Source organism: Schistocerca nitens, chromosome 7 (assembly GCF_023898315.1).
Source record: "Schistocerca nitens isolate TAMUIC-IGC-003100 chromosome 7, iqSchNite1.1, whole genome shotgun sequence".
Classification (NCBI taxonomy): Eukaryota; Metazoa; Arthropoda; class Insecta; order Orthoptera; family Acrididae; genus Schistocerca; species Schistocerca nitens.
The window spans coordinates 405,612,354-405,624,702 of record NC_064620.1 but is presented as its reverse complement, the minus strand read 5'-3'; the positions used below and the strand labels follow the sequence as shown (position 1 = coordinate 405,624,702).

At 43.6% G+C, this 12,349-nt stretch overlaps 1 protein-coding gene across 2 annotated transcripts in view; it reads left to right on the top strand.

The window, feature by feature from the left end:
* The window catches only part of LOC126194977 (ATP-binding cassette sub-family G member 1-like), an 803,933-nt gene that overhangs the window by 169,485 nt on the left and 622,099 nt on the right, over positions 1-12,349 (top strand). The gene's annotated exons all lie outside the window — the stretch shown is intronic.

The window sequence follows — 12,349 nt, the reverse complement described above, 5'->3', positions numbered from 1 at the left end:
AGAGAATAGAAGCTTTCGAAATGTGGTGCTACAGAAGACTGCTGAAGATTAGATGGGTAGATCACACTAATGAGGAGGTATTGAATAGAATTGGGAAGAAGAGGAGTTTGTGGCACAATTTGACTAGAAGAATGGATCGGTTGGTAGGACATGTTCTGAGGCATCAAGGGATCACCAAATTAGTGTTGGAGGGCAGCGTGGAGGGTAAAAATCGTAGAGGGAGACCAAGAGATGAATACACTAAGCAGATTCAGAAGGATGTAGGTTGCAGTAGGTACTGGGAGATGAAGAAGCTTGCACAGGATAGAGTAGCATGGAGAGCTGCATCAAACCAGTCTCAGGACTGAAGACCACAACAACAACAACAACAACAACAACAACAACAACAACAACAACATCGAGATCTTGTAAACACGTTAAATTGCCCATCCACTGGGGACAAAGATGTGTGGTTTTCGCTGATGAGCTGAAACCAGTACGACACCGGCGGTCACATCCTCCCGCCGGAGGAGAAAGCATTGCATCACAGCACGTTGCACTCTGTGGAGGCAGGTCAAGGTGGCGCCGGTTCCTCCGCCTGCCGAAAGTAAATAAACGACCGCACTGTCATGCCCCGTGGTTTATCGTCTGTTGCTTCTACCACTTAGAACCGACTGTGATCAAAACGGCGTTAAGGTCAAGCCACTGAACCCGCAAAATGTGCGCGACGCGTCACTTAGAAGTTGCATCAATTGTAGAGAGTTCTGTATCGTTATTGATCTCATACGTCACACTATCCACCAAAATGAAGCATCGTTTTGTTCTCTTCCTTATTGCCGAATAATATGCTTAATCACTTTGGTAACTTCACGACTCGTATAAAAGCGGAAACATCAACTGTTTAGTACATGGATAGAAACCAGTGAACAGAATTTAATGGCCGGCCGTTGTGGCCGAGCGGTTCTAGACGCTTCAGTCCGGAACCGCGCGACCGCTACTGTCGCAGGTTCGAATCCTGCCTCGGGCATGGATGTGTGTGATGTCCTTAGGTTAGTTAGGTTTAAGTAGTTCTAAGTTCTAGGGGACTGATCACCTCAGATGTTAAGTCCCATAGTGCTCAGAACCATTTGAACCATTTTTTGAAGAATGTAATGCTCCAGATGTTTTGGTGTACATTTTGACGAAACTTTGAATTGGAGGACATGCGTTATTGAACTTCTCAGACAGCTCAAGTCTGCAACTTCTGCTCATTTCGTAATTACTGGATTCGGAAATAAACAAATTAGTCGCTAATCGTCGCCGTCGCCGTCGTCGTCGTCGTCAGAGATTAGGCCCCTTCGCCCGCTCCGCCTCAGAATTCGTCATGCCATCTCTTAAGGAGACGGCCAACGTTTATGTTATCTGTTGCGTTAACCCTCTGTTAGCACTAAACGCTTCGAGACTGGATTGAAAAAAACTATAGAAAAGTTAAATCGGTGGTTTCAGTGCTTCAGATGCCATATGTAGTCTCCGCCAACTTTAGTGCGTCTCACAGAACGTCCAGTCAACTATGTAAAAGCGTCAGAAAAGTACTCCTTGGGAAGATGATCAGATCTAGCTTCGCGTTGGCTTGAATGTTGGTGATGTCAAAGTGTTGACCCTACATGTGAATTTCTGCTCTTTGTTGTTTTGTAGTCAGTTCGCGCTAATAACTCGTCACCCATGACAATTTTTCCCCAGGAAAGAATTGTCCGAATTTTGCGTTTCAATCCCGTCGCGGAAGGCATTCACATGTCGTTTTTTTCCGAGAGTGAAGGTGCGCTGATTAGCTTTTCCGCACCCTTTTCTCTGCTTCAAATCAATCTGGAGAATGTCTTGAACACTTCATTTAAATATGTTGCTCCACTGAGACGTGTCACGGCAACATTGACAAAATACTGCCGCTCGTCCACAGTTAACACTGCCCGCTGACAACTGACGAATCTAACACAAATCTGTTGATTACACTTGTTAGTTCAAGCTGACACAGTACTTACTAGCTGATATCGCTTTTACGTCATGAATAAAAACGCCGTCGGAACGTCTTGGACGGATTGTGTATAGCACTGTAGCTGTAGTTTTCCTATTATTAGACATACAGCTAAACGTATTTTAAATTACTTTCACTCATTAATGTCATGCTTCCTAAATCATGAGTTACTGTAGAGCATTTTGGTGTAAGTGTTCGCTGTCCAAAAGTGACAAAATCTGTGGACCTTGGAACTAACAACGAAAACCCACACAAAAGTAAAAGGCTCACCTGCCACTGTGCTCCGATACTTACAGTTGAATATTCCTTCTTTGTGTGCCTATACCGCCATCTCAGTACTGGAAATAGTACAGTAGTTTGTTTTGACAACGTCGGCGTAGGTTGGTCCCTAACAGTCGTAGTGTCCAGGATGCGGCAGCATCGCACACCTACCTTAACTAATATCGTAACGCGATTTTGTAAACCTCTCTATGGCGACGCCTCAGTGTTGTCACACCTGTATAGACGACCGTTGTTTTCGCCTACAGCCGTTTGCATTTCGCAGCTGAAAGCTGACAGTAGGTCTGCGAGCTGTCACGGATTCTCTTAACGCCGTTTCGACTATAGTCCCGTGTTTATTAAGGAGTAAATTTCGCTCTCACGTGGAATCTAAGGAGTCACCCGCCCGTACTTATTTGACAAAGGCGCGCGAACAGATCGCATTCTGAATTTCGATTTATTATATGATTATTGCAGTGGTAGAAGAAGCGATCGACTAGTGGTATACGAATGGAACAATGATTGGAATGGAAACCTTGTCGACAGAGAAATGATTAGTGTCTCAGCAGTAGTTGCGTTGAAAAACAATTGAAAGAAAACAGCCCTCGGTCACTATTTTTAACGAATTAACCGGGTTTCAACATTGCTAGGAGTGTCTTCCTCAGAATTTAAATCAAAGAATGGTCTATAACATGGTCACAGAATTATGACTAAAATCGTATGATACAGAGTATAACTACAGATTCATCGTGAAAGATGCAACCTGTAACCGCGTAAGTAACGAGCAGCCCTTAGTGGCTCGCCATCACAATTTTTATCTTAAATATCTTTGTGACTAATGCCCTTTTGGCATATTTATTATTTTATAAATGACATATAAGTACTGCCAGTCTTTCACGATGAATCTGTAGCTATACTCTGTATCATACGTTTTTAGTCATAATTCTGTGACCATGTTATAGACCATTCTTTGATTTAAATTGTGAGGAAGACTCTCCTAGCAGTGTTGAAACCCGGTTAATTCGTTAAAAATAGTGACCGAGGGCTGTTTTCTTTCAGTTGTAACTATTCACGGTCTCTGAACGTGCAGCCATGTACAAAATTTTCCGTTGAAAAAGTTTGGAGAAGTTACCTATACATGGACCTTTCAGAGGAACAATCTCATAATTCGCCTGAATTGATTTACAGCAACTGTGGGCAACACAAATCAGAGTGCTGCATTTGGAATTTGAACATCAGAGTTCCAGGAGAGAAACTACAGTGCACTAACCAATACAACTGATCGCTCACGTCTGTCTTATCACTGATAATGAAGCCAGATTGGCTGTGACTTCAGCTTGACATCATACCACAGCAGGCTGCCGCTGGAAAGAAATCAGTCTCAGCATTACACGTATGTGCTGGCGATGGTCGTCATGTAAGTCCCTTCGTGGTGCTTCGTCGCTTATGTTATAGTCGGGTTAACTGACGGTTCAGTTGCTTCCTAGTAGAATATTTTATACATTAAAAATGAAAAAACAATACTTGTGTAATATTATACAGTATTTCTTGTTTTATAAGCCGGATTTAAGCTGTTACATCATCTTCTGGTACAAAGATAACCAGCTGAAAAGTGTTCCTGTCAGGGCTCAAAAAAGGCGAATATGTTCCTCTTTAAAATACTGACAGAAAGTGGGTAACCAGCTTCCTAAATCCTCATTTCACCTGCTCTTTAAACACGGAACATTCTAAATCCTTATGCCCAGTCTCTCTTTGTAGTGAAGGCTTCACAATCAGCATCTGCCTCTCGCTGCCACTTTTTCTACCATTGCCACCTCTCTCTCTCTCTCTCTCTCTCTCTCTCTATCCCTCCCTCCCTTACCACTGTCCACTGTCACCTTCTCTGCCACTTTCACTATCTCTCTGTCCCACTGCCATTGTCTTTGTCCCATTTTTTTCCTCTCCCATTACCACTATCTCTTTGTCTAATTTACAGTCCGTCGCCTGTCTCTTTAGTCAACATTGTCTCCTCTCCACACATGTCCTTGGGGATGGTTTCCTCGGGGTTTGACCCCTACACTGGAAAACTTCAGTTCGTGGGAATAGGGGATGGGGGAAAGCGTGCAAATTTCTTCATGTTAAAGTTTGCCAGGGGAGGGCTCTAGACGCACGTTCTCCTATCATTTCTGTTTTTCATTTCTTGAAATATGTGTATGTCACTTACGGTTCCCTGCTTTGTAACCTTTCTTCCCCACAAACAAAACTAAAGAATCTGTTTCCGGGTAGGAGAAAAATTGTTTTTGCGTGTTACGAACTATTTATTTATACAAATGGTAGAGTTTATGTGTGTGTATACAGAAATCATGATCGTCTAGCACGTTTTCTCCCGCCTCCAGTTGAATGTCTGCGAACGCTTCAGAGGTTCTGAGAACCCTGCATCAGCAACTGGCATCGTGATTTCAGTGTCAGTGCTCGAGTCTGAAATAATATGTAACTTTCATTTAGCGTAAGTGCGAAGAAATATCACAATAAATTATTTTATCTGAGAACATGTGGAGGAAATATATGTGAAAAATATAGAAAGTTACAGCAATTACCTTTACCGTCTCATCACCGTCAAAAATATCACTCGGATTATCTCCTGTTTCTTCAAGAATGCGGGAATCTCAGCGTCACTCAGCTTGATACTTCGAATGAGAATACACCCGCACTGGTGGCTCACAGTCGACTGCCGCATACGCTTGTTTCGCAGAGCCAAAAGCTTTATGGCGCGTCCAAGTGGCAGAAACGTGTACTACGAGTATTTGTCTCTCTTCTGAGAACTGCCGGGCCAGTAATATTACTATAGGCGCAAAACAAGTCGACACTCGGCGCGGCGGCTGATGATGGCGACGGCAATTGAAAAATGCCTTTACGGTCGCTCCCGTCAGCCAATGCGCTGAGTGTCAACTTAACTTGCGCGAATAATACGCGCAGGAGGTAGGAGTCGAATGAGAAGGGCCTGCCGTAATATTACTGGCGCGGCGAACGTAAAATAAAGAGTGTCGCATTCTTCGCACAGCCGACAGCAGCGTAATACAGGGTGATTCAAAAAGAATACCACAACTTTAGGAATTTAAAACTCTGCAACGACAAAAGGCAGAGCTAAGCACTATCTGTCGGCGAATTAAGGGAGCTGTAAAGTTTCATTTAGTTGTACATTTGTTCGCTTGAGACGCTGTTGACTAGGCGTCAGCGTCAGTTGATGCTAAGATGGCGACCGCTCAACAGAAAGCTTTTTGTGTTATTGAGTACGGCAGAAGTGAATCGACGACAGTTGTTCAGCGTGCATTTCGAACGAAGTATGGTGTTAAACCTCCTGATAGGTGGTGTATTAAACGTTGGTATAAACAGTTTACAGAGAATGGGTGTTTGTGCAAAGGGAAAAGTTCTGGACGGCCGAGAACGAGTGATGAAAATGTAGCACGCATCCAGCAAGCATTTGTTCGTAGCCCAGGAAAATCGACTCGCAGAGCTAGCAGAGAGCTGCAAATTCCACAATCAACTGTATGGAGAGTCCTACGAAAAAGGTTAGTTATGAAACCTTATCGTCTGAAATTGGTTCAAGCACTGTCTGCAGCTGATAAGATTAAAAGAATCGATTTCTGTGATTTTATCCTTGCTCAAATGGAAACAGATGAATCTTTCGTTTCAAAGATTGTGTTTAGTGATGAAGCAACTTTCCACACTAACGGGAAAGTCAACCGTCACAATGTCTGTATATGGGGCACTGAGAATCCGCGGGAAACAACTCAGTATGGACGTGACTCGCCTAAGGTGAACGTTTTCTGTGTCATTTCAGCCAATAAAGTTTTTGGTCCCTTTTTCTTCGAAGGTGCTACTGTAACTGGACTACAGTATCTGGAGATGTTAGAGAATTGGCTGTTCCCTCAGCTCGAACAAGAAGCACAACAATTCATATTTCAGCAGGATGGAGCGCCACCACATTGGCACTTATCTGTCCGTAACTACCTGAACGTCAACTACCCGAGGCGATGGATCGGCCGCCAGGCAGCCCGTGACAGAGCACTTTATCACTGGCCTCCAAGAAGCCCTGATCTTACCCCCTGCGATTTTTTCTTATGGGGGTATGTTAAGGATATGGTGTTTCGGCCACCTCTCCCAGCCACCATTGATGGTTTGAAACGGGAAATAACAGCAGCTATCCAAACTGTTACGCCTGATATGCTGCAGAGAGTGTGGAACGAGTTGGAGTATCGGGTTGATATTGCTCGAGTGTCTGGAGGGGGCCATATTGAACATCTCTGAACTTGTTTTTGAGTGAAAAAAAAACCTTTTTAAATACTCTCTGTAATGATGTATAACAGAAGGTTATATTATGTTTCTTTCATTAAATACACATTTTTAAAGTTGTGGTATTCTTTTTGAATCACCCTGTATTATGGACATGGCGCTCTGAGTGTTACGGTTCTTCGGCCGCCAAGTGTTACCATCGAATAATTTCCAGGTGAAGTGCCCATTATACAGAAACAGCGCATCATAAAGTTTTATTGGTGAAAAAATGGCGACTAAAAACATCGTATGTTAAACATCAAAAGCATTTTGATGACCACAGAACGCATGCCATATGTTTATTACGTCAGTTAAAATTACATTCACGCATCAGAACGGATATTACGTGCATATTTTACGTGCATAAGTTCGTATGGTGACATCAAAAGCCTTGTGATGACCACAGAACGCATGCCATATGTTTATTACGTCAGTTAAAACTACATTCACGCATCAGAACGGATATTACGAGCATATTTTACGTGCGTAAGTTCGTAACTTCGAACGTCTCGATCTCGGTAACCGATAACGACATCGAAAAAGGTTCCAGGTTCCCCGAGAACATCATCATAAGAACTTTAAGTAAAATTTTGACGTTTTGCCATGAATAGAAGTTATAGAATCGGCGATCCTCGCAATTGGTACTTTTGTTACCCAAAAATCATGTTTTTTTCGTGATTTCCTTCGGAACCACCTGTGAACAAAAGGTTCTTTTATAAGCCGGCTAAGGTTCATCCCAGACCACACCTGATGCAAAAGTACCAATCGATCCGCTCAGTTTGCCAGGCTCGAGGACGTGTCTAATGCTTAAATTTTAACCCTGTACTGTAGAAAAGCTACTGTATGCTCGTCCTTCCACTAGGTATACAAATGGACACCACGCCAGGGCCTATTCAAAATACTCGACGCTTTCTCTCTGTGATCGATAGAAATTTCGGTATTACCCCCTGAAAATCGCATTTTCTCGCGCGGCTTTTTGCAACATATTGGTACTGAGCTCGATTCACTATTCCAGAACCAGAATATGTGAGACTGTGAAATTATTGTGGTATCAAAGATTTTGTAACTAGGTGTACGTACAAAGTATCTTAGTTGGTTTTCAAAGATGACAATAATTGTTCCTCCTAGAGGGAGATAGTGTTTTAAGTAGGCTGTTTAGATTTTTATGTTGGTAACGTCACCTAGCGCTCTGTATGAATATCACTGACTGTGCCGTGTGCAGTCTGTGGCTGGTTTGCATTGTTGGAATTTGCTATTGTAGTGTTGGGCAGTTGGCTGTTAACAGCGCGTAGCGTTGCCAGTTGGAGGTGAGCCGCCAGCAGTGGTGGATGTGGGGAGCGAGATGGCAGAATTTTAAGAGCGGACGATCTGGACGTGTGTCCGCCAGAAACAGTAAATTTGTAATACTGGATATCATGAAATGATATATTATGACTTTTGAACACTATTATGGTAAATACATTGTTTGTTCTTTATCAAAATCTTTCATTTGCTAACTATGCCTATCAGTAGTCAGTCCCTTCAGTAGTTAGAATCTTTTATTTAGCTGGCAGTAGTGGCGCTCGCTGTATTGCAGTAGTTCGAGTAACGAAGATTTTTGTGAATTAAGTGATTCATGAAAGGTGTAGGTTATTGTTAGTTAGGGCCATTCTTTAGTAGGGATTTTTGAAAGTCAGATTGCGTTGCGCTAAAAATATTGTGTGTCAGTTTAAGCACAGTCATTTATAATTTTTCTAAGGGGACGTTTCAGTGTTCCTCATACGTCATGCCTTAGCGCCCTCTCCTGCAATAGTAATTGGTAATGTTATTTCCGATTCACTTCTCTTGCTGGCTCATCTTGTTGTAGATGTGACACAGCGATGTACACAATGGTTCTGTATTCGAATCGAGAGCTTGTCCACATGGCGCTTACTTATGTGTGTGTGTGTGTGTGTGTGTGTGTGTGTGTGTGTGTGTGTGTGTGTGTGAAATCTTATACGACTTAACTGCTAAGGTCATCAGTCCCTAAGCTTACAGACTACTTAACCTAAATTATCCTAAGGACAAACACACACACCCATGCCCGAGGGAGGACTCGAACCTCCGCCGGGACCAGCCGCACAGCTTACTTACGGAAAGGCGAATAGCAACAGGAGGTGTGCAGATAGGTTGTATCAGGATACATATTCCCGCCGAGAACAACCACAGCATTTAATGCTTGCAGCAGTGTTTCGCCGTTTGTTTGAGACAAGGTCGTTCCAGGAAGTAGGAAATCATGAAGAACGTACCCGAAATATTCCGACACCAGGCTCGGTGACTAACGCTGTGGAAGGCGACCGCCGCGTCAGTACCAGGCAGTTGGCCCGCCAGTACAGGGTAAGCCAGACGACCATGTGGAACATTCTCCATGACAATTGTTACTACCCTTATCACCTACAGCGTGTGCAGGGCTTACTAGCGACAGACTTTCCACATCGGGAGCAGTTTCGTCACTGGTTTCTTCACCAGGCAACCAAGGTTCCGGGATTTATGCCATTCATACTATCCACTGATGAGGCCACCTTTACGCAGAGTGGTATCTTCAACTCTTATAACAGTCATCTGTGGGGTAGTGCGCAGAACACTTGTGGAATGGTGGCAGCGAGTCATCAGCACCGGTGCAGCCGGAATGAGTGGGACTGGGTAATTGGCGACCGTATTTTGGGACCAGTCTTCCTTCCACGTCGCCTAACAGGCCGGAACTATCGTCGTTTCTTGCGGGTGACTTTGTCTCCCCTGCTGGAAGAAGTGTCATTGATGATTCAAAGGGATATGTGGCTGCCACATGATGGAGCTCCAGCCCACTTCGCCTTTCACATCCGGACGCATGTCAATTATGTCTTCCCTGGCCGATGGATCGGACGAGAGCGTCCAGCTGCATAGCCTGCTCGTTCACTGGATCTCATCCCGTGCGATTTCTGCTTATAGGGCCATCTCCAAAATGGCGTGTATGCAGAGCCCATTCCAGAAGTGGAGACACTGGAACAACGTGGCCGATGTGAACGTGTGAGACAACATGCTACGGCGCGTACAAGCAGCCGTTGAGGCACATGGAAACCATTTTCAACGCATTCTGTTAATTGGGCGGCATGGTACAGTGCGCATTAGAGCGCAGTCTCTCTAACAAAGTATGATACAATAAATTGTCTCTAGCATGGAAACCACGCATTTCCGGACGTAAGTTCATTAGACCTTTTTTGTTCCGTATCCTCTCATCGATCAATCCCCAGAGTTCGTAAGCGGTGGAAAAAATCACCATGTATGTAAACTTCGGTGGAAGAATTCTGGGAAAGGGTAGCTTATATCATTTCATCCTCATCACAGACGCGCAAGTCGCCCAGTGTGGCGTCAACTGAGTCAAAAATGTTTCAAATGGCTCTGAGGACTATGGGACTTAACATCTGAGGTCATCAGTCTCCTAGAACTTAGAACTACTTAAACCTAACTAACCTAAGGACATCACACACATCCATGCCCGAGGCAGGATTCGAACCTGCGACCGTAGCGGTCGCGCAGTTCCAGACTGTAGCGCCTAGAACCGCTCGGCCACTACGGTCGGCCGCGTCAACTAAAATAAGACTTGCACTTGGAGGCCGAACTTCCCCGGATGGGGCCTCCCGTCCAACAATGCCATACGCTCATTTCCAATTTTTACCGAGTACAGAACAATAGTGCGACCCATTCTTGAGTAAGAGTACTGCTCGAATGTTTGAGATCGAAACAAGGTCGGATTAAAGCAAGATATCGAAGCAGTCTAGAGGCGAGCTGCTGGATTCGATAAACATGCGAGCGTTGTCTAAATGCTACGTGAACTGAAAAGGGAATTCGTGAAGGCAAGATCTTGTTGTTTTCGCAAAACACTGTTGACAGAGTTTAGAGAAATAGCGAGAGACTGCAGAACGATCCTACCGCATCCGAAATACATCTCATATAAGGATCATGAAGGCAAGATGGGAGAAATAATCTTTCGTAAGGAATCGTATAGATACGTTTCTCCCTCGCTCCATTTGCGAGTGGAATAAGAAGGGGAATGACCAGCAGTAATACAAAATATGAACCGCCAGGCACCGTATTGTGGCTTGGAAAGTACGTATGCAGATGTAGAGAATTCGAACACAAGCAACAGCTGTCCGCTGCCTGACGTTGGTAAGTTTCTGGTCTTCACTGCATAGATATTTATTACCTTAACATAATCTCACAGATATTTAAGCGACGACCTATTCACGTTCGGCTAATCTGGATATCCAGGCACACCTAGAGAGATGATGAAAATTCTAAAACGGGAAAAGGTGAATTGGAAGCCAAGAAATGTTATGAAAGGCTGATTTTAAATAGGAAGAGTAGTACGACATATTTATTGCCTTCGGAATGTTTGTTTACCATTTATATATTCTGCCCATTTGTCAAAAGCCTGAATAACCACCTTTTGCAGCGCGTACCGCAGCGAGACGTGTATTAAGGGAGTCAGTGATGTACCGCGTAGGTACCGGCAGGGATGAGGAACCATGGCGAGTCCATTACCGTGGCTGGCTGCGCTGAGTTTCTCGGTTGACGATCAGTGGCGCGTACGATGCGATCGAGGTGGTCCCATGAATTTTCGATTCGATATAAATCGGAGGAGTCTGTTGACCAGGCTAGTAAGGTAAACTCACCCTGCTGCTCTTCGAACCACGCACCTACATGCGAGCTGTGTGACACGTTGCATTATCTAGCTGGTCTATGCCATCGTGCCGAGGAAAACCAAATGCATGTAGGGGATGAACATAATGCCCAAGGATAGTAGCATACTTGAGTTGATCCATTTTGTATTCCAGAATCACGAGGTCACCCACGAAAACATTCCCACAGACCTTTTTTAACGCTCCGTCTACCAGCCCGCATCTTTCCGACGATTGTTGCAGGGTTTTTGCTTTTAGGTGTTTCGGGTAGTACAAGCGTAATAGTCCAGTGAAACACATAAAAAAAAGCCTGTACCTTGCAAAAGGTGGGGTAGAAGATTTTATTTTTTTAACTCGTTCATATTGTTGGAAAGGTTAGAAAACAAAGTTTTGCCAAGACAATTTCTCTTGGGAAAACTTTCTGCAGTCAAAAATCTTCGAAAATTTCGGACTCTTTTCAGTTTTTTTCAAAATATCTCAGTTTCATTGGCTCCTATCGCTTTCACGTTTATTTTCTTTTTTAAAGAGCAAAAAATTCTCTACAAATTTGATTTTTACCATTTTTTCTACTCCCAGTATCTAAGGAGCTACAGCGCGTCAAAAAATACCAATTTTTCAAATTTCGAGCAAAGTGGCAAATTACCTAATTTTTGAACACTGTTATTTCAGTTTTTATTTGTGTAGAATAAACATATTACTCGTCATGTTATTCATTGGAATTTACCATCTCACTCCGCTGCAGGGCCAGGACAAACAGCATCATATTCAGTAACTAAGAACACATTCACGTCGGAATGCGTGAAGTTTATTTGTATTACAATATGTAATACGATTGCATGCAGGTGCCGTACATTTTCTACAGTTGATTGACATTAATGATCATTTATAAGAAAAAGTATGTAGGAATTGTTCTTTAGCGGACAAAAGCGTATTTATACTTTGGCGGGCGGAAGGCGATTATCTCTAGTGATCGTTCACAGCGCGCTGACAGCTATTAGCACACAACCATAAAGGTCCTACAGTTTGGAGTCGCTTCCATTCAGTACATGTTGTGGTGCTGAAAATGAGTATGTCTGACATGAATTTGTGTTTCATTTGCAAAAAAACTGTGGTGAGT